Source organism: Ixodes scapularis, unplaced genomic scaffold (assembly GCF_016920785.2).
Source record: "Ixodes scapularis isolate PalLabHiFi unplaced genomic scaffold, ASM1692078v2 PGA_scaffold6__148_contigs__length_123643588, whole genome shotgun sequence".
Classification (NCBI taxonomy): Eukaryota; Metazoa; Arthropoda; class Arachnida; order Ixodida; family Ixodidae; genus Ixodes; species Ixodes scapularis.
Genome location: NW_024609881.1, coordinates 85,508,023 through 85,528,977, shown reverse-complemented (window position 1 = coordinate 85,528,977; position 20,955 = coordinate 85,508,023).

The following is a 20,955-nucleotide window of genomic DNA, read 5'->3' as shown; positions in this document are numbered from 1 at the left end:
CTGAAAATCAGCACTTTTGGCAGAACACTTGTCGGCCATGTTTATGTCCACGGCGGCCAAGCTGAGAATCAGCACTTCTGGCCAAACACTCGCCGGCCGTGTTTATGTTTCCGGCGGCCAAGGTGGAAATCAGCACTGCTGGCCAAACACTTGCCGGCCGTGTTTATGTCTCCGGCGGCCAAGCTGAAAATCAGCACTGCTGGCCAAACACTCGCCGGCCGTGTTTATGTTTCCGGCGGCCAAGCTGAAAATCAGCACTACTGCCAAACACTTGCCGGCCGTGTTTATGTCTCCGGCGGCCAAGCTGAAAATCAGCACTTGTGGCCAAACACTTGCCGGGCGTGTTTATGTCCCCGGCGGCCAAGCTCAAAATCACCACTGCTGGCCAAACACTTGCCGACCGTGTTTATGTCCCCGGCGGCCAAGCTGAAAATCACCATTGCTGGCCGAACACTTGCCGGCCGTGTTTATGTCTCCGGCGTCCAAGCTGAAAATGAGCACTTCTGGCCAGGCGCTTGCCGGCAGTGTTTATGTCTCCGGCGGACAAGCTAAAAACAGCTAGTTTGTGGCCGGACCCTTGCCGGCCTTGTTTATGTCTCCGGTGGCCAAGCACTTAAAGTGGCCAAGCTGTCCACACACTGGCCAACCGTCGGCCGATCGAAATTCACTCTCTGGTGCTGCTTGGGATGTGCCCGCCGAGCCAATCAGCCGCCTCCCTTTCATCACCTGACCCAGTCCTCGGTCTGTGGATATGAGCGGGAGCGTGATCACGTGGCGAAAGAGGGATGTATGACTGGCCCATTGAGGGCGTAGCTTTCACCGCAGTCTCAGCTTAGGGATGAATGAAATATAGTCAGCGCGCAAGATGGCCACCCAGCTCCGGCCTCCCAAGAAGTTGGTATTTACAAGACGGCCGCTGTTTTCATCGGTCTCCTCGCTCGAAACCGTATGCCGAAGAACCAGCGTGCACCGGCATGCAACACGAAGCCTCATCGACGGCTGCCCGTACGCGGAGGAGCTAGCATCTCCTCCGTTCTAGACGGGTGCTTTCGGTGAATCGCAGTGCTGTGAAATTAATTGTTTTTCTCTCGGTTTTTCTTCTAAGAAAACGTTTTTATCATAAATGCCTGTGACCTGAACAGCAGTCGTTAACTCGACATTTTCCTCTGACTGCAACTATCTCAAATATGACTAATTTTCCTCGGATATGAAGTTTTTCCAATAGCATTTCTCATTGACTACTTGTGTGTATTGGAAGATAAGTGTCGTGTTCTGGGTATTTTTATTATTGTAGTCTCCCTATAGCTACTGTTAAAAAATATTATGAATGGGAGAGCAGTAGTTTATGGTTCTGCTTTAATGGGGTACGGAAGCAAAATTTTAGCGCCTATTTCTTTGTGTAGACAAGGTCTGCTTGATGACAGCAGCTCACAAACAGCAGTCTTTCGTCTGTAAATGCAAGAAAAGCAATCTTAAAACAAATAAAACAATTTCCTAATACCACCTGGTAGTTGAGGTCTGAGCTTTGTTGGAATGTCTCACGTCACCGGCCGATCAGGAGCTACGCCACGGTGTGCCGTGTCCGGTGGAGTCGTGCGGGAGCGAGCGGCGCTTGGCGCACGTCTCAGGTCTAGTACACCGTACTTTGGGCATTCCCACTTGGCAGAATTGTAATGCGCTTACGATGAAGCTGGAGCCACCTAGTGATGGCGATCGTAATTACTATACCCTTGGCCTCGTATGGGCCCGTGACGTTACGAGCGTGACGTCACGGGTAAATATCCCGAGATGCGTCGTGCCGACTCGATGGCTAATTTTGAAGCGCTCGCCAGAATCTGTCGGGTTGGAACAAAAAATATAGCAATCTGCTAAAAATACAAGAGTGTCATTATCATTTACGGATATCATGGATCATATTTCACTAATTTCGAAGTGTTCCGGAAATATTTCAAGTTTTGATTCTGCACCCCCGTAATGTCTTTCTTGGGGTTTTGTTTAAAAAAAAAATATAAGGAAAGGAGAATCTAATAATTGGCGTTTACTAGTTTTTTACATCGTCACAGACACTATTTGTACTATTATAAGTGCAAGATCGAGCCCGAGCTTGCTCCTCTTTGCCATTCTTGTTCTTCAGTTCTGATGTTCTGCTCTATGATTAATTAAATCTAAACCTAAAAGTCAATCACTTCTGCTTTGTCGCCGGCAGGGTTCGCGCTGACTGTGAACCCCGCCACTACTCGCCTCCCATCAGGGTACCCCATCACCTGGCCTCCCTACCAGCCCTTTTTGGATGTCTCCTGCTGCCAAGGAGCAGCCTGATCATTGAACCACCGAACCTCCAACATTGTTGCATCTCCGTCAAAAAATTACTAGAGGCAGGCCGGTCCACTTGTGGGGAAGTTGTGTCCAGAGCTGATCTGCCTGGTGCTGGTGCTGTCCTCTAGAGGTGCCTACTGTTGTCATTCGTATACCATTAAGTGAGCAGACAATTTCAGGAATCCACCATAGGCCTAAACTGAGCGCCCACACAGCCTGTCTCACACCAAAATGATGGTTGCCTTCCATGTGCGGGGACGAGTCCAAATGCATATAGACAAAAATCAATCAGGGATCTGATGTGGTAGCCAAATTACAGTTAAGAAGAGTACTTTCTATCTTTTGCTGAGGTTCTGCAGCAGTGGAACTTCAACAACAGTGAGGAAGCGGTTGCAAGCCTGGTTACAAGACTGTGAGGTGAACCTCATATATGCCCTCTTGTCTCCACATATCGCATGCTTGAATAACCCGATGAACTGCGGGTGATACAAAGTTGTGGTGGGGTGATGTACATGACTGTTGTAAAAACTGTTTGAGAACAGTACTATTAAGCTGGGTTCGTTGTCAAACACAAGTGTCCTTCGCTGTCCAAATCGATCAAAGATGTCGCACTGGGCCTCCACTGTGTTCTCGGCCGATGCTTCTATCTGCTTTGTGTCGATCAGTATAACGTAACTCTCCAGCAGGATGGCATAATAATGCCACGCGCGTCGGCGAGCAAGCGCGTGCGTGGCCGATCTGGTGCATACGGCTATTTTAAGGAAGTCATCGGTGCGTACCGCTTTTTAGCGACGCGTTTCTCTTTGGAGTATCTCGCTGGGGTTTCGCGTAAACGTTTGTCAAGAGATTTGATTGATTTGTTATTTCCTGTCCCGTTGTACCGGTCCCGATACAGTGCAGGCCCGGGACTAGACGTTTTAAAAAGAGTTAAAAAGATGGTAGTTCCCGCGAACGGGAAAACTTTCTTCTTTAAGTTGCACAGTGAAACCCTGCCCGTTAAAACATGGCTTATCGCTAAAGGCGTACCAACAGCATGGTCAGAGCACTGCGTCCTCTGTAAGCAGCCCGAGACAATAGAACACGTATTTATCGACTGCTGGGGCGCGGTGTTCTTTTGGGATGTTCTGCAGAGAACGCTAAAAAAGGACTTACCCCTATCGCCTCACGGCATTCGATACCTGTCTGTAGATGGAAAGGGCACGGTGCCTTATGATCTTATAATGCTTTTAGGCCTGCACAGTATTTGGCAGTGTCGTCTTGCGGTGCGCCATGCCGATATCAAAGTCCGCCCAGTGCACAAGTACTTTGTAGAAATGGTGTGTCACCTGCAGGAAGTGATGAAAATGCAACAACCGTCCCCTGAGTGGTTGCCCGTTCTTGAAGAGCTGGCGATCATTAAGGATTTTTAATTTTCTTTTCTATTATCGGCCAGGGTGGCTCTTTTAGCCCTTTATTGATGTGATTTTTGTGTTGTATAATTCAGGAAATAAAGAAGAAAAAAAAGTTTGTGGCCGAGTGGTTACCACGCTTGACTTTCGCGCGGTAGGTGTAGGTTCGATTCCAGTCAGCGGACTGTCCTTTTATTCATTCTTTCAATTTGGCTTTCTCGTAAGTTCGAGAGCATTCTCGTTTGATCTAGTTCCGAATATTGTACGCACCGAAAGTTCTACGCCGGGTCAGTCTCGCCCCAGTGTTCGACTCTGCTGTTCCGCCGACGTCGACGCCCGTTTTCATCATCATGCGACGTGCATGCGACGTGCGTCGCATGTACGTCTGAACCTTGCTTATAAATAATTATAATTATTTATAATTATTTTTATTATTATAATTGTAGATAATTATAATAAAGAATTGCTAAAAACATAAGCATGCGACGTGAACTCTAGAGCTTCATCAGACAGTTGCTGTAGGTTGTTTAAACTGTTTGTGCACATTTCATGGTCAGAAGGCGGAAAACAGCTGCTGCGCTATCGTACACTGCCCATACGGCTCTCTTTGATCCTTCCACCGTGCTTTGGTACCGACGACGCTTGCAAACATTAAAATGGCGACGCTGTCAGTGTTATCAGAACACTAAACAATTTTTTATAAGGTCTATTGAGCCTATTTGACTGGTTGCCATCTGTTTTTTGTTCTTTTTTTAACATGGCATATACCGAATGCTTTCTTTTGGTGCAATGATTCGTACCAGGTTGGATGCAAAAGTAACCGGAATGAATTTCTAAAAGGCGGACTGTTTGTAGTGCCAGCTTCCGCCGCTAGCAGCGCTTTGAAGCACCCCTTCCTAGAGTTCCTGTATAGGCTCCCTACGGGAGCCAGAGTTGCGCATTCGTTTTCCCCGCGCCGCCACTCCGCTATTCGCCGAGATCCATCACGTGAGGAGCAAAGCATCCGGTGGCGTGCAAGAAAGCCACCTTTACGGTCGCTCCGCCGACGTTTCTCTTGCCCCGGCGTATGTTTCCCTGCTTTCTGCCTCCTTTCCCTCCTCTTCTGTTTTCCATGCGCGGCGGCGCGCGCGGCGCCGCTATTCACCAAATTTAGTCACATGAGGAGCAAAGCATCCGACTCGTGCGGGAAAGCCGGCGCTACGGCCACGCGCGGAGGCTGAATGCGCAACTCTGCTACCGTAGGTAGCTATACAGGAACTCTACCCCTTCCGAGCGAGTTTGCCGACTGACATTGTCTGCTATAAATATTTTTTCCAAGCACTTCAAAATCGTTTTTTTTTTTTTTTTTTTTTGCAATGTCTAATATGAAGGAACAACATGCGGCTGTGAAATATTGCTTTAGGTAAAACTGTACCCGAAACTCTTGTAATGCTTCAGAGAGCTTACAAAGAAGATGCTAATATTAAATCGCAAGTCTATGAGTTGTTTTCTCGCTTTAAGACTGGTGAATTATTGATCGATGACCAACCTCGTTCTGGGCTACCCTCAACCTCCTCAACTGAGGAAAACACAGAAAAATTTGGGCATTGTTCACTTCGAGTTTGTTCCTCAGGTGTTTTACCTGGGAATTTCGAGACACTTGCGAAACTCAGTAAGGCAGAAATACCCCGATCGGTCGGAACGAGAGCGGTGAGCGCTCCCTAGCCCAAACGAGGATCAGCGGCGTAGTCCGAGCGCACGACCGGCGAGTGTGACAAAATGGTCGACAAAAACAGCGGAGGTTGCCATGGAAACAAGGTAGGCAGCACTGGATTGTCGGAAACAGGTATCACAAATGTTGTCGCTACCCTAAACAGCGGAGCGGCGGAAACATGTAGGCACCCTATGTACTAGATGATAGCGACTGCCTGCTTTGCTTGACAAAGAACATCTGTCTGAAAAAAAAACTCGTTTGCTGCGACGGTGCGTCTCAAATTGTCCCACGAGGTGCACCTGTGTCACCCTGGGTGAAAATATAGGACAAAAAGAGCCGAACATCTCTTTGTTGCAAAATCAGAGGAAGATAATCTCCTCTACTCTCGATGATTGGAGATGTCAGTTTTCCTACTCTTCTTTTCTCTGGAGTTCGTTCTAGCGTAGTGGAGACAGTGAGGGACTTCGCGGTGATAGCTTATTGTGCAATTCATTTAAATATATCTTTCTCCGAACCACTTTCCGAAATTTAGTTTAGGTCTTTGTTTGTAAAAGGTTATATGGCGAGTTCACCAAAATGGTGTTTTTTTTTTCAATTTATTGTTAAAATTCATTAGTTAAAATTAGGCAACGAATGTAACGAAATAACGAGATTACTAATGAGATTAAAATTCATATTTGAAGTGTACCTCGTAAGAAAGATACAGATACTTAGAAGTATCTCTAAGATACTATCGGGATCCATGTGTACCGCAATACTGCCCAGCTCTGGCTATCTCTGATTTCACATTGAACAGAGCTGATTGCGCCAGCAAGAGAACTCTCGAACTGAGATAAAAAAAAGATAGCAGATTGACCAAGCGCCGCTTATCTATTTCAAGCATTTTTAGTCTGATGTTAATTACCAATCACTCTTTCACGTGATTCTCAACTAAATTGCGGCTGTGCTATGGGAAGGCTGGTTCAAAGAAACCATACCATTTCGGCGTGTCACATGTTGCTCGCACACACGTTATAACCGGACTGCAAACAAATCAAGGAATTTCGCCACAAATTGCAAACAACTCAAACCTCAATAAAAGTGATATTTACGCAGAAGGCGTTTTTCTCTCTGTCCGTATATAATGCGTATACGTGTATGCTTGTTTTGTCTTAAGTTGTTCGCACATGTATACACACATGTAGTATAGCTACATGTATTCGGGGAGATCTTGCTTCCCTTATCGAATTTTTGTTAAACGCTTATTTGTAATGTACATGATGCTCCAAAAGCCGAAACCAGACCAGTACGCGTAACAAAGAGCTTCTACGTTAAAACTTATTCGTGCTGCTTAAATTCCGTACCAAGCGTAATTTGATGGCAGGCTAACATTCCTTGTTGCCTCGCCACGAACAATTTGAGAAATCTGAGATCTAAAATGTGCGCTCTTTTTCAGCGGTGCTGGTTCGGAAACTGCTCAAATATTGAAAATGAAGTCCGCTAAGCAGTTGCAAGTTGGAAAATGGCGATCTCAAATGTCCACACCTCTGAAGAAGTGTAAATAAAAGCGCTTCTTTCTTACTTGCGTATTGAGCTTTATATGAGCAGATAATCCTAATAAATGGATGTAATTACAGTATCTTTTTATATTAGAATACCTATTAGAATATTTTATCAACCTCATCTAGCTTCAACTTCAGGAATTACATGAAAATCGGAATACAGGGACTTAACCTAAACATGTCGTTTTACTTTAATTCTACCAGAATTTGAAAGTTTCTTCGCGGCCGCCATTAGTCCAGGTTCTGATGTCTGTCGTGCTACAAATCCACAAAGAGCGAGAGCACTGTAGCACCTTGTATCATATCAATCAAGGCAAATCAATTTTATTTCTTAGTTGCCACAATACAGTACAGCATCTACATATAAAATCTTTGTTTCGATTGCGCAGGACAGCCCTCTTACATGTTCACCACGATAGCCAACAAAATTGGGCATATGTAAACATCTTATCGCTTCCTTTATATACACATGTGCTAGGCACATGACCCAGGGAAAGAGTTCTTGGCCACCGACCCCATGTGTCTTATGATGGCACCAGGGTCAATAAAAATGCGGGATCAGCACGTAACGCCGAGGAATGAATAATGCTGCAAGATTCTAAAGCGCATTAACACCCTATTCACACGGTCGTACAGGTAGGTTGTTTTAGCTAAGGGATCTTTATGGTCGGCGGCGGATCAGTTCGCGATCCTCCGCGCGTGGTAAGTGCTCGCAACCCGAGAACGCTGGCTGATTTCCTGATTGCAAGGGTACCTATGTTAAAGGTACCTTTATGCTGGCTGTGTGAATTGGGTATAATATGCCATTCACGTGGCCAACATACCTTAAACATAGGTCCCTTTGAAATGAGCGAATCAGCCGCTCTCTTGGGTCACGAGCACTTGTCACGCGCAGAGGATCCCAAACGGATTTACCGAGGGCCATAATGTCCCTTAGCTAAAGGGACCTCTACGACCGTGTGAATGGGGCATAAGACGCGCTCGGCGTTTTCTCAGCTCTAAGCGACTATACGGCGTTTAATTTCGTCTGCTTCCTGCGCAGCTCGTGTGTTTGTTTACCCCCAAACGCGACCACGTGTTTTGTTTCCCCCCGACCTCAACCGTTACTCCGCGTGCCAGGCTGTCTCGTCTCCGCGCGTATAACTTGTGGGAATTCCCTTGCTGGGCTACCCATCTCCGAGAATGACACAGCACACCGGTTCAACAACACGGAGACGTTTAATGACCGTTATCACCCGCTCCGCGATCCCAAAAGCCCCCGCGCATACGATGTGACGGCCCTTTATCAGTGGCGGAGCGCCGCTCGCGTGGCCAGTTGCGCCTGGCCCCCTCACGATGCAGATGACCACTGACGACTTGTCCGAGGGGCAACCTGGGCTAAACGCTTTGAATCCCCAGGTTGCCCACAGCCTTGCGCCTTCTATATTGTGCCCTTCGATTGGACTGCTTCTCCTCGAGTTCCGATGCGCAAAAGACGCATTTTGGAACAGTTGCCCGTCGTCTTGGAAGCGTTCGACTAGAGTAAGTGCATATACTCCGCTTACGGAGCAGAGTACCGCAATGGTGCCCCGAGGGCGGCCATGTTGGATCTAAGGCCGCATCGCGAAAAGCGACCTTCGCTTCTTCAGGTTATCGGAGGAGCGTATGGCATAGCTGTGAGGCGGCGTGCTGCGGCATGCGGAACAGAGAAGATATAGTGCGACGACACGCCGTACGTACACCGTCGTCTTGTCATTAATCTTTTTTTTTTTTTCACCATCGGTAAAATAAATTGGCCGACGAAAAGGCGTCGTCCCTTTGAAAGCCCTAGCTACACGTTGTTGTCTGCAATCTATAAAGAGGCTGTCACCTGACACCCTTTTGTCGTATATAATGCACCCTAACATTTCAATTCGACGTACAGCGCATTATAGGCGAACAGACGGCCCCACATTTTACGAGGGGCTGGATAACGGTGCGATATAACTTCATAAAGAGCTAAAATACTATTAAATACCACAGAAAGAAAACACTGAGCTTGTGTAGTAGGGCCAAGAAAACCCCGATTATTATTATTTTTTTTTTTGTATTCAGTAACAGGTATATTAGCTATTTGAATAAGTGGTATACCAGAGCTATCAACCCTCTAATGAAAGTTAGCACCGTCAGATCGACGTCAGTGAGCTGTACGTCGAACTGAAGCTTTGGGGTGTATTATATGGGACAAAAGGTGTAAGAATACACCTTCTTTTCTGAGGGTGCGGTCCGAGGTGCCTGGCTGTACTGGTCGTGAATCACTCCGCGAGCGCCGCAGACTCGAGCAACGTAATCGTCCTCCGTGTCGTCTGGCTCGCAGACTTTGCAAACATGTTTTAAAACATCACTCACATTATAAAACGACACGATTATACTGTACCCAGTGGTTACGCATATTTTTCAATTGTCAAGGAACCTTCGTTTGTTTGATTTTAGGGTAAGATGTATTTTTCGCAATCACAGAGCGAGAAACATGCTCCGCCTCAAGCCCGTAGCTTGCAAGACGGTTTACCCTTATGAAGGTTGGATCCAGTTCGGCGCACCTGTCCGCTTCTTCGCCAATACGCAGTTGGCGGCGTAAGAAAAAGGAATGCGATGACTTGGTTCTGCAAGAAGAGCCTTTACAATTACTCAACGTGCGACGAGACAGACGCGCCACGGTACGGCTCCTGGACGTAGCGCTTCGCGTAGACCACGGCCTGAGTGGCGTAGACATCCAGTGTAGAGGCCAACCTCGATTGTTAATTAATGTAAGCTTACCTGAGCACAGCACTATGCAAAATGTTCAAGGGCACAAAAAAAAAAGGCTACCAATATTTATTTACTTATTTATTTCACAAGATTCGGATTTTGAGGACACAGATCCCTTCCGTGCGATGGCGGAAAGTGCCGCAATCTTCTCGATCCCAGGCGGCTACCCGATCCGCCTGCGAGCCAAGAGAAATCCGATAACAGGACAAACAAAAGCAAGTCGGCTCTGTGTACGACACGGCCGCAAGTTTTGAGCGTGATAACATCTACGTCCCGTGTCGAGTGATATGGAACACATGTTTCCAATATATAAGATTTATTTTGATGTAATGGAGTTAACGGAATGAAACACACAACTATAAAAGGGAACCCATTTATTTCTTAGTAACAGATTCAATTAAACGAAACAAATATTTAAACACGAGGTAAGTTTATACTACTGAATGATACACAAGAAACGGAACGAAACAATTACGTCAGTACACAACACAGGCATATTCAATCAGATGTCACACAGGCACTCGAAACAAGTGCAGATCTAAATGCAGGATTCACCTGGTCTTTGGAGTCGAAACGCAACGATGGCCACACTAAATTGATTACAGGATGATTTTAGGCAAAATACGCAATATATCGTTGCGTGTCAGCGGTGGTGTTGCATCGTGTCTCCGAGCGCCGACCGACGGGTTTGGTTATATAGTTCACTGCCTCCGGGATCGACCCGTAGTTCACAACCCTGGGAAAGGAAGACCTCGTGCCCGAGTGCCGACCATAGATTTAATAAAATCATCTCGAGGGAAATGTCCCATGGGCTCGGGCCCCTTCGGAACGGCGGGACATGGTCGCGTACAAGGTCCTCCCACTTGGTGGTCTCGATAGGCCTATATCTCTGGCGACGCCTCAACATGCAGAAAGCAGCAGCAAAACACCGCCTGTATGCGGTGTGCTGTACTTAATTTTTGTCGAGCTTACTCAGCAGGAAAACACTGGAATTGCGCATTGTATAAAAACAAATGAAGTTGACAAGCGCTCGAGAACATTCAACTCGTCGCGGAAAAACGAGCACGCTTCACGTTTCGTCTATTTCATTTTTCTGCTCTTCTGCCGCTTTTTTCACGTCCATTTTTTTTGTATGTTTGTTTTTCGAAACTATTGATGTTAGCGCTCAGGATTGGCCGCGTTCTCCTTCCGTTTTCACCCCTCTGGCCCCGAGCGACGGACATTGTCCTACTTCCTGGATCGGTTAAACAGTTCGCGTCTGCGACGGAAGACATTTCATGACAAAAGAAAAAGGATCGAAGATTGTATTATTCTGGGGATTGCAGCAGATAAAGACTCTTGAATGTACATAGCCGAACGCGCTACCATTAACGAGAAACACTGCGAATGCGATGGCTCGTCACCGAGGTCTACGGGTAGCGTATTCAAAGCGGGTTCGAAATTCGGAGCCGTAAGTGCGCCACGTGAAACCGCCCTATTCGCGACTCGAACTAACTATAGGTGGCGCCACTCATTTTACAAAATGGCGGTTATAGTGAGGGTCGGAGGTGCGAGCCGCTGTTGAGCTTGTCTAGTATGCTGGCTTCACTGAGCGACACAAATTATTTCTGGTAGTACGAGGAAGTTAGGGTGTTATGAGCGCAGGTCACCACTTTACCCTGAAAACAAGAATGGTGTTTAGCGTAATAATTACTCCAGGAAGCGCGTTTTAATTCTGGAGCGAAATTGAAACTAACCTATATTTTGGATTTAATTTCTCGATATAGGTTTTAATTTCGGATTCTTTCATAATTCAAGATGTGTCTCACATTGTAATTATTTAGTTAGAAAAGTTGTTCAGAGAAGTTGTTCGTGGAACCTTTTATTTTGTGACATACATGTTCGATCCAGGCTGATATTTGTAGTTGTAGTTGTTGGGAAAATCAGTGCTGATATTTGTGCGTTCTCGCTGCCTTTTCTCGCTCAGATAGTTGTCGTGGGAAGTAATGAACTGCGGGCCTTTAAATAGGTTTTAGGTATTTAAATGAATAATTGTTTTAACATTATTCCCAGCCCCAGTATAAGAGAATAATTCCAATTTTTACAATATGTCACAAAACGTATAAATTAATAAACGCTATACCTATTCCAACAAACCAAACTCTTCTGGAAACACTACAATGGTTAAATTGCGAATTTTCGTGATCTTGGCGTTAATTGGGGGCATACATTGCCGAGATTTGTATTATTAATATTAACATTAAAGTTAAGATATTTTAATACGTAATTTTTGCAAGCTCTAATATATTTTGTTGCTTATGATCTCATTTCAAACGCGCGAACGAATATGACAATCAAAAGTGTGCTAATTACAGACTTGTACCGTACGCATTACAAGTAATCAAATTACTTGTAATTGATTACTTTTTGGAGTAATTTTGTAATAAGTTGATCACTTTTATTAGGCAGTAATCACAAGAGTAATTTGATTACTTTTTGAAGTAATAAAATTACTTGTAACCGTTACAATTTGTCCACGGAACCCCCCCCCCCCCCTCCCCCGGCACACGCCTTTTTTCATGAAATGACAAAAATAAAATTTGTTTTTTTTTTTTTAACGGAAAAAAGAGATTTTTGCGGAGCTGTAGGAAACGAGGTCAATCTCTTTCTATGTACAGTTTCTGTGAATGTCCGTTTTTTTTTTGTTTTTTTTTTTGTCTTGTTTTTTTTGAGCTAGGACTGGGAGCGGGAAGCCCCAGGGAAGCCACAGTGCGTGACAAAGGCCATTCAGGGCGAAGTTTGAGGAAGCAGAATGTAGCTTTGTGAGTCCTTCGTTCAAACTAGCCCGCTCACGCACACACACACAGAAATAAAAAAATAGAAAAAATCCTGCTTAGGGTACCTACTCGCAGCCCGTAGGAGAACCAGAATCGAAGAATGCCTAAAGCGGATGCAAAATATAACAAAGGCAGTTGAAATATTTCCCCATTTCCCCTACGTGGTCTTTGTGACAAGCGATGTATCGAGTTGAGAAGTGGTCGGGGCGATCTCTTCCACTAATGGATACTACACATGATCCGTTTCAAATCCTGGAGCTGCTGCACTTTTGTATAACATGCGAGCTCATCCACATGTGAATAATAAAATGAGCGACGCAAACTTCGAGCGACAACCCTTGCTCAAGCTTAACAAGATCTAGCGCCCCCTCCGCTCCCCCCCCCCCCCCCCCCCCCCCCCCACTGGCGAACGCCCAAATCATTAAACGTCTTCAAACGAATTCTATGCTTGTGTTCGCATTGTGAACGTGCAACGACCACGAAGAGGGAGCCAGTTTTTCTTCTTAAATACTTGTGCAAATGTGAAATACAGGTTGGAAGTAGTTCATTGTTATGAGCGCTAAAGATGAGTCTTCACACAATAAAGTAATCGGAAAAGTAACGATTACTTCTTTAAGTAACGTCCAATTACTTTTGCCGTCGAGTAATCAAGTAATCTAATCGAATACTTTCTAGCCAAGAGTAATAGTAATTGTAATCGATTACTTTTTTTTAGCAACGTGTACAAGAGCCTAATTATCATCACTTGTGCGAATTGCAGCATTTTAAATTGCCAAGTAATAAAATAAAACTAGTCTAAAATCAATGAAAACATTCCAGTTATCGTCAGACATCCATGTAAAATTACATTAATTGTGGGTAAGGCATATCTTGCTATAAAAGTCGCGACTTTCAACATTCGGCAAAACGTCCAAAGTCGCCGCCAATAACCTTCCAAACTAAAACTGCAAAAGTAAAAAAAAAATTATTACGTTTAGTTATTTTCATTTTTACGTTCCGTCGTTTTTCCATTCTCAGCCTTTTCAGTTCAAAGGAATGGCTACCTACTTGCACGTCTGCTCACCGCAGCGCGTTTCGTTGGCGTTGCAAGCCGGTAAAACAGTAGCGAGTTTTAATATTGCGTATACGAGCGAACGCAAGCGCTGTGTGTTTGCGTTAGCTTGGCGTGTTCCTTACTGCGCGTGCGCGGAACCCAAACTTGCGGTTTTGGATGGCGCATGGCGATAAGGCGCACGCACAACGTGGGGCACACAGCTCTAACGCAAACGCACACCGCTTGCGTTTGCTTCTATGCCCATTCTATGCGCAATACTAAACCTCTCCAATAAGGTACAATCCCATACCGGCTGCAGCACTACGTTGGGACAGTGAAGAGTGTGGTTTGCATTCGAAAATGACATTTTGCGAGCCATGATCGCGAGCAGTTCCGCCGTGCCCGCTGAACAGTGCTATCGGGGGTCCCTCACTAGAGCGCTTCCCGTTTCCGCCGCGGGAGGGCGAGCGTCGAGCGTCGAGCTGGAGACGCGAATACGGAACGCAAGTTCGTCTGCTTCTTTTGCAAAAGTTGTGGTGACGTCAGAACGCCAAGCTCTTATTGGTTCTGAATGAAGGATAGTGGATAGACCTCAAGGCAGCCTGCTTTGAGGTCTACCCATCATCTTTCAATCAGAGCCAATCAGAACTCGGCGTCTTTCTGACGTCACCGCAACCCCCGTTAAAGAAGCAGACGAAATTGTGCTTTCCATATTGATGTCTATTTCCGCTGCAAAGTTTCCGCAAAGGCACCTGTTCGGGCAAGACTTTGTCACATCAGAAGTACGTATCATGCAAATTTTATACATTACCGGCACCGGTGAATGTCGTCCTGTAGTGATTTCAAAACCGTCGAACACTCAAACGCTTCGCAGGGGCGTCTTCTAGCACTGAGAAAGGAAAAACACGGCAGTACGCTGCCGGCGTTTCCCCTCAAACTGAGGGATACGAAAGCAGGTACAGAGCAACGCCGGACGTGGTACGTGGGTTGGTTTCAAATGTCAAGGTGCCGAACCTTTACTCTGCGAGCGAGATCGAGAAACGCGGCCGCTGGAAGGCGCCGAAGCGTCCAAGGCGCCGCGAGCGCATTATACACACTTAACTTTTTTACACCCTTTAAGGGTGCTACAGCACCCTTTAGGGGTGCTGCAGGGGGTTTGCACCCTTCACTTAGCCGTCTAGCACCCTATTTCTTGCAGGGTTAGCACCCCTCACGACGAGCGCGAGGGTGCTTTTGCGCGAGCACCCTTCCGATTCATTGTGAGGGGTGCTGGGAGCTGGAAGGGTGTTGGAACGGTGCTCAGTTATTGGGTCAAGGGTGTTCTTTATTTTTAACAGCATAATTTAGAAAAAAAAAGGAAGCGATAGATATCTGTATGTCGTCTTCAGTTTATATAACTAGGCTCAGCGTACATTAAATGAATTGATAAACCACAGTATATTTTTTTATTCATTTTATTTTTATTTATGGCTAATCAACCAAAATCTGTATACTCCGAAAATCCGATCGGCATCTATTTCAAATTACGACCAGCAAAAATAAAGCTCAATCAATCAATCAATCAACTAGTATTTACTGCAGAGTTAAGGAAGAATCACTGGATTTCACGCTGGCATAGTTAAATAATAACAATAAAGATAAAATCATTTATTGTTTTTTGCAGTGCCCAGGGACATTCAATAGACCGATCCCACAGCTAGTTTGAGTACGCCACCGCTGCCGACATGCATCGTGGGAGCTGTAGTCTTTCTGCACACGCGACAACCCTGCTAGAGGTCTGCGCGAGCAGAGCACGAGGCGGCATGAGCTATCTCGTGAATTGGCGTCTGCCTCCTACAAACTACAGCTATGGCTGCGTCACGCATGCGTGGAACGCTTGGTGAGATCGGTCTATTGGCCTTCTTGCTAGCGTAGTTCAATAGAATGCATAAACAGATATGCTTGCGCGCGCGCACACACACATACACGCGCGCACGCGCGTACGCAAGCATTTACACGCGCAAACGCACGCAAACGCAGACGCACGCACAAACAACCACGCGGACGTATCCACACGCGCACACGAGCACGGGAGCATGCACGCACACACGCACGCACGCACGGAAATGAATACGACGAACGAAACGTGCTTGAGCTATAGTTTCGGTTTCGTGTTTAAAAAGAAAACCTAAAACTTAGATAAAACCTAAGATAGGCTAAATTTTTGTTAACTTTCTACAACATTATAGTGACACTATTAATAGTAATATAATACTTATTTGCTTAGTTTTGTTTTCAAAAAAAAAGAAGAGCCTTTTGAAGACTGCGCAAGGCCCATCGCTATTGCACTCAGCTACCGTTGGCAGCCGTTGGAAGTTAGGCAGGCTTCGAGGATCGCTTCCTTTTTACGTTTTAGCCGATATTTTAGATATCTTCCTTACGAATAACGTGTTCAAGCGTAGCAAGGGATGACTGAGAGCTGGGAGACGCTGCGTCTTACCAACGCAAGTTGCGGACAGTCCATCAACACTGCTGCAAACGCCGGTGAGCACTTCTGTTTTTGCGAACTGCGTCGCTGTTTTGAAACTGTCGTGTACCATGTGCTTGCTAAGCTATGCTTGATTCTAACGATGCTTCTGGCCGGTGTTATTTCGTTAATTAAAAAGAGCGTACGTTGTTCAAAACCTATGGCTTGCTCCGCAGGGTGAGAAAGATTCGTGTGCGGCGGAGCCGAGAGGCTGTTCTGGGCGCCGTTCTACGACGTTCGTCCGATGACGCATTTTGCGGAGCGTTCAAGTGCAGTCTGACGGCAGTTCAAGCAATCACAGGTCATGCTAGTTCTGCCGTGTGGTCTCAACAGCCGCTCGCCACCGATTCGTTTCGTAAAGCGGGAGCGAGAAAAAACGTTACAAGAGCGAGCAGCATGATTTCTTGCCTATGCCTGTGCCGCAGAGACGCGCTGTCTCTTCGCGTATGCCGAAGCGGCACGCTTTCGAAGTTTACGATTGTGCGATGTAAATAAAGTGAGTTTGGACGTCGCGTTTTTACGGGGCAGCGAAAGCCGCTACAAAAAGCAAAAGTATGAAAAAATGCGAAAAGGTCCTGAATATTCGATGGTGTTGAAAGACTACCAACGTACCGACTCGCCCAGTTATTCTTTCTGTAAAAAAATGATAGCCAATAGTAATAAATGAAATAAATACCAACTTCTAATTGGTTATAAATCATGTGTAATTCATGCAGTACAGTCTTCCCTGCTCTGTTGCTTTCATGATATCAGGTAATGTGTAAATGTATAGGATAGTTCACAGGAACAATTTATGTCCGACCCATTATATTGTATGTTTTCTCTAAATGCTTGAAGTTATATAAAAAATGCTCATCGTAAATTAAGCCGCACCACTGAGTGTACAATAGCTTGTGACTTTTATGTATGTTCCGAGCGAAAGAAAAAGATGCATTCAAAAAGGGCTAATTATTTTGTTTCCTCTCTATTAAAGCTTTTTTTCAGGTACACTCAAAACGTGGGTGTCTACGTCTAAAAGAGTGGAATTGACATTTCCCGCAGGCCTGACTCAGTTTGGCTGGCAGCTTGCAACCTATGGGAACCTGGAGAACTGCACCACAAGGGTGAGAGTGACGCCCACCCTGCACTTCCTCTACGATGGCACCATAAGGAAGAGGGAGCTGCCCCCAAAGTGAATGCAATGGCACGTGGGTCGTTACAGTGAACCCCCATACAGATGATACCAAACAGAAAATCATTAAAAATGAATTATTATTAGAAACAAAGAATGGGAGTCGCACAGACAAGGAGGAGGAGATGAACACAGTGCTGTGTCATGTCCGTATGCTCTGTTCCCATATTCTTCACAATTTATTTTTAATAATTGTCTACCGACTGGCCCAATCATCAGCACTAGCCAACAAGAGTATGCTGCTATTTTTTACTCTGCATTAACACTGTGCTTACAGTTAAATCCTACAGTAATGAACAAACAAAAAAATGGGAGTAAGCCAGGCACGTAACCAAAATCTTGATTCGGCGGCACCCATGACAAAATGCTGTATGAGGGGGATGGGGGAGAAGAGGCCCCAGCAAAATGGAAGACTTTGGGGAGGGGGGGGAAGCGGAGAGGGGATGGGCTTTCGTTATCTTTTGAGTAGGACAGGCGCTGGCAATGCCTCTGTGCCACTGGGAAAGCTGGAGTTCATATCCTTCAAATTAATTGGATCCAAAAATCTATAATATGTATTAGTGGCCGAGAAATTGCCCTGGAGGAATGCAGGCAGAGGATAACAAAATTGAATGCACACACGACAGAACAATAATACAGAAAAACAAGACTGAAAGAATAATCCACTACCGATGGAGTTGCCATGCAGTTGCTTTCATTTTGTGCGTTGTGACGTCGTTGGGCTCCCTGAAGCAATTAGCTAGACATGTCAGTTTGTACTGGGCAAAAGACGATGAAGGAGCATTTTTTTTGTCGCTATTTATGACCTTCCATTTCAGCTTCTTCAGATAAAAAGAATCCTTAGAACCCCTGTATTGGTGGTTTGGGCAACCTAGGCAATAAGGAGAGAATTATGTTACTAGTGCATTATGTTTTAATTGAACAAGCCAGAACCAGCTTGTGCTGCAGTGGCGTCACATAATGCCGAATGCACGTGACTTGCGACGCATTGGCGATGCCTCATGAAGCAACTACGATGGGTCAGACCCGCTATGTCTTTTTTAAAGCAAAATGAATATTATAATCAGGGAGCTGCTCCAGTTATTTATTAAGGTACTTTTTATTTAATATTGCAGATAAACAAGGAACATCAGAAAGCAACGAAAAATCAAATCATCAACACACCCGCCATGAAGCGGTGGAACAGGGGGTGCACCACAGTAGCTCTCAGCAGTAATGGCGCACTTGAGCAGTTGTCACAGCTATGCAGTGGCTGCGATTACACCTGTGTGATCGCAGGAAACTTTGCTTAGAACCAAGCTCCTTAATTTTGTGCAACAGGTGGTTATGGGACTAATGCAACAAATGCTCGCCAATCTGTGCCTTCAACTCGCCGGGCGCTGTAAGTAGGCATGCTCGGAACATTAGCATGGTCTTGGTCGTCTTCTGCTGCCCCTGATATCGGCTAGAGCCAAGAGTCTTCGCTAGTGCGCTTTAGACGCTTACAAGAAGTATGCTTGTACAGCACTGCATCCAGCTCCACACTCCTTTTAGTGCCCGAAGCTCCAACTTCGATGGACCTTGCAAATCATGTAGGCAAGCGCCGTGGAAGGCGAGCCCTTCACGGCGCCAAGGGCATAAAAACTGTAGAGAATTTCTACTAACCTTATACTGGAACGGTGCTACTATTTTTCAGACATCTTGGCAGTAGCGGCTACGATGATCGTGGTTTACAATGTCAAGGAAACCATGGCACTGTCACATCTGTTTGTTGGAGAGGAGGTAAGCTCTCAACTATCCTTTCTAGCATAGGTTGCAAAATGTAACCTAGCGCTTTTATGAACTCCCTTGCGCACAATCTTTCTAAGCAAATGTTTAGGCAACATTGGGGCACATATAGGTGATTCCACGTCAGTTCATGCAGTGATGGTCCGGGTCATAATTTTGATATTTTTTTAAAAATATATATGAAAGCCATGTTCTTGGGAGGAACATTAAGCTATATATGAATGCCGTAACAAATTTTTTCGCTGAGATATAAAATAGAGAAGCTCGTGGCGTGGAAATCGAGAAGATTTCACTATGCTACTTTGCGCAGTCGTCATTTTCTCATCAAAGCTTTCACGTCACCATAACTTTTTAATGCATTTTACATAAGATAAGCAACACATACACAAAAAAGTAAAAATATCGATAAATTATTTCTATGCAAACAAAACTATCAAACATGGCATAAAAACGCGTTTCAGAGACATATTCACAATTTTCTTTGCAAATAAACCATTTGTCATAATACTTCACAAAACATATCAAAATGCGCGCCTATAAATAGTCTTTACGAATGTATAGAGATAATATGTCTACCCTTAATTGTCTTCTTGTTATTAATGCGGAAATGCAGCTGATTTCTCGAAATGTGGCAAGATTGGGCGTCAATATTTCAAAAACTCCATCTTTTATTTTTTTTAAACTTTCCTTGGCACTTTGCAGTGACTTGAACTAACTTGTGATGGCAAAACATTGAGTAACATATGACCTCCAAACGGGAAAAGCTACGACACAGCTTCACTCGGAGCGAGCCGACGTCTTCGTCATAGCGGCTTTGCCGCACAGCGCCAAATATTTTGAGCGTTAGTTATGGCATGCATTTTATATTTTTCAAATTCTTTTTTTCAGAAGGGGTTAGTATAGCTGACACGAAAATGTACTTTAGGCTGGAATACCATTACTTAGTTTACAATTCACAAAAACAAAATGGCCCCACTCTGCAAATTCGCTAACTATGCATACCTAAGCTTAAAACTCTCAGTTGCGCAAGTGGCCATGTATACATCCGGCCTCTCGGCATATGATGACTTCCACAGATGAGATGCCTGGATTCCTCTCACAGGTTTTACGGTGGCCCACTCTACTTGCTTCACCACACGAAACTCTCGAACCCGTTCCGCAGACAGGTGGAACATTCAGACATTTGTTACTTTTTCACGCAGCACTTCCACAAAGTCTTTAGCGGTGACAATCGTTGAGTTGAGCGAAGATCTCAAATTGGTGAGCGTTGCGTGGTGTTTAAGAACACCACCTACTCCATCACAAGCGCTTTTTCCATGTCCAGTGGCTGAAAGGATCCATCTTGCCAAGGAGTACGGCTTCCGAGATAATTCGTGCAATTGGAAGCGATTCTTGAAATGCGCCGCCGCTCCGTCTGATACAAAAATTATTTCAGAAAAGAGCGGGTAATGTTCATCAACATACTCTTCTATGGCTTTTGTGGCTAGAAGAGCGTGAGCTGTGTCATGTATCGTGTCATCGCTGACAACGGCAAAGCTTTCCGTGCCTTGCGTGGACGTAACCACACATGTGAGGAGAGACACTTGAGTTTTTTTTCAATGAAAACTCTGCACTTCGGTTGGGAAGATGACTGTCCAATTTTCCGCAAAATCGAAGTGGAACATCACTGCCTTGGGTGGTAAGGCGGTTCTTGTGTCACGTATCAGGCTTCGTTGAAGGTCAAGGATGTAAGAATGCCTCATATACTTTTCGCTCCATGACTCCAGTTCCTTTAGGAAAGCGGAAGTGTCCCTAACCTTTTTGACGAGTTCGCCGGCGTCCCATAACGCGTAACAGATCTCTTCGCCTTCGTCGAGATGGAGCGACTGCAGCGAGATGCTCTGCATTTTTGGGCACTTTTCGCAACGGCGCAGGAAGCAATCGTTTTGTGGAGGGCTGCAGAGGTAGATGCGCTTGAA